The sequence below is a fragment of the Typha latifolia genome, chromosome 6, assembly GCF_019914945.1.
Source record: "Typha latifolia isolate L0001 chromosome 6, TyphaL0001v2, whole genome shotgun sequence".
Lineage (NCBI taxonomy): Eukaryota > Viridiplantae > Streptophyta > Magnoliopsida > Poales > Typhaceae > Typha > Typha latifolia.
The window spans coordinates 6,898,640-6,901,476 of record NC_133091.1 but is presented as its reverse complement, the minus strand read 5'-3'; positions in this window follow the sequence as shown (position 1 = coordinate 6,901,476).

The following is a 2,837-nucleotide window of genomic DNA, read 5'->3' as shown; positions in this document are numbered from 1 at the left end:
CACAATAGTGGGCGGAAAAGGTCATTCATCAGCCCTTGGAAGGTAGCTGGTGCATTGGTGAGCCCAAACGGCATGACTCGGAACTCATAGTGGCCATCGTGAGTTCGGAACGCCATTTTGTGCACATCTTCCGGGTCGACGTGAATTTGATGGTACCCCACTCTTAAGTCAAGTTTGCTAAAGTAGGCCGACCCTGTGAGTTCATCCAGCAACTCTTCGATCACCGGTATCGGATACCGGTCCTTGATGGTAATTGCATTCAAGGCTCGGTAGTCGACGCAAAACCGCCAACTCCCGCCTTTCTTTCGAACCAGCAGCACCGACGACGAGTAGGCACTTCTACTCGGTTGAATAATCCCTTGCTCGAGCATTTCCACCACCAATTTACTGATCTCTTCCTTCTGAACATGCGGGTACCAATAGGGCCGGACATTTGCTGGTTCAACCCCTGGAATGATCTAGATGCGATGGTCGTGCCGGCAGGTCGGCGGCAGTCCTCGGGGTTCCTCGAAGAGATCCTGGAACTCCTACAACAGCTCTTGCATGTCAGCGGCTATTTTCCTTGGTGGTGGATGTTCTGGTTCAGCAACAGCCATTTGCAATAGTAGAGCTCGGTCCCCTGCACAAGGAAAGCCCACAAGTGGTTGCAATGTTGGCCTTTGCCGCGGTTGATTTCCATCCAGCAGCACCCTTCGACCATTCCTCCGAAATGTCAGTGTAAGGTTTGAGAAATCAAATGTTACGGGCCCCAAGCTTTGAAGTCCTTGAGTTCCCAACACAATGTCGGCACCTCGCAAGGCCAACGGATAAAGATCCAATGTGAAAGTTTGGCATTGCACTTTCAATTCCACACCTCCACAAATAAAATCTGCTCGCAATATGGTGCCATCTCCAATTGTTATATTAAACCCTTCCGTGGGTTCCGACTCGAGCCCAATCTTCCTAAGGAGCCTCTTGTCAATGAAGTTATGGATGGACCCGATGTCAATCAAGATTCTCACTGTGGTTTTCTTGACTACACCGTTCACCCGCAAGGTCTTTGGCGCAGCTGTCCTCGTGTCCTCCTCGGGCTCCTATGTAGCTTTGTATACACCATGGTGCCGCCAAAGAACCTTGACCAAAGGTACGGCTCTCCTCCAAAGCGTCTTCACACAATTGTCAATAATCCACACTGGTTGCTCCTCATAGGACAAGTCCTTCCTTAGCTGCATAGGTTCCTTCTCTCAAAATATGTGATGGTTCATATAGATACTTTCTCAATACTAACACATGGAACATGTTATGAATCTAAGATAGCTCTGAAGGCAAATCCATCCGGTAAGCAACTGTTCCTATCCGTGCCAAGATCTCATAAGGGCCTATATATCGAGGGCTCAGCTTGCCCTTCCTTCCAAATCGAACTACCCTTTTCCACGACGAGACCTTGAGGAAAACTTTATCCTCAACCTAAAATTCCAGATCTCGACGTCGACAATCAGCATAGCTCTTCTGTCGACTTTGGGCAGCCCGCAAATGTTCTTGCACCTTCCCCACCTTATCCACGGTCTCCTAAATCAACTCTGAGCTCTCTATCTTTCGCTCTCCCACTTCGTCCCAACTGATAGGTGTCTGACATTTTTGTCCATATAAAGCTTCATAGGGGGGCATCCTAATGCTGGAGTGATGACTATTATTGTTGGCAAACTCAATCAGGGAAAGGTGTCAGTCCCAACTGTGTTTGAAGTCTGTAATTGAAGCATGTAATATGTCCTCTAAAGTCTGGATCATCCGCTCCGACTGACCGTCGATCTGAGGATGATAGGTAGTGCTGAATTGTAGTTTAGTACCCAGTGATTTAGCAAAATGCTGCCACAGCTTAAAGGTGAACCTGGGGTCTTGGTTGGAAGTTGTAGAAATGGGTGCACCATGGCGGGCAAAGATCTCATCGTGGAATAAAGTGGCTCGACGATCCATACAATCAGTGGTATTGACTAGGAGGAAGTGAGCTGACTTAGTCAATTGATTTACGATTACCCATATAGAACCCTTTTTCTTCAAAGTCTTCGGCAGGCCCACAACAAAGTCCATAGTGATATGCTCCGACTTTCACTCAGGAATGGGTAAGGGTATAAGTGTCCTAGTAGGCCTCTAATGTTCAATCTTGACATGCTGACAAATCAAGCATCAAGATACAAATTCTGCAATGCTCTTCTTCAATCCTGGCCACCAAAAGGATCTACGAACATCATGGTACATCTTTGTCTCCCTTAGGTGCACACCGTAAGAGGTCTGATGAGCTTCCTCTAAAATTTTCTGACGGAGTTCTCCCACATCCGATACATAGAATCTATCTCCAAACTTCTGGGTTCTCATTCCATCAAGGCAAAAACTCTTGTTACCTAAGTCTTGAACTTGCTAGAGGAACTGCAGTAAACGTGGGTCTTCTACTCGTGCAACTCTGATTCTCTCCGCGAGCGTCGGCCTCACAGTTAACTGAGCAAGCAGTGCAGCACCCATATCCTTAGCTATGATATTAATGTCCATGTTCTGCAAATCTCGCAAGATGCTCTACTGCTGAGTACTCCCTCTTTACCATCCTTCCACCTCTACCATTGGCAAGGTTTCTCCTAACTTATAATCTCCCTCGACTTTCGAGTCACCCCTCTTCTTTAGGATCTCAGCCACTTCGTTCTCTTCGTCTATATCCCTTAATCACATCCACCATCCACCTTCACCTCCATATCCATCCATAACCCTAACATCCACTCCACCCATTACCACCACCATCACCCACGTTATTCTATATTTTTGTCCCTGCTATAGTTTGAATATGCGAATGGTATAAATACAAAAGTTGT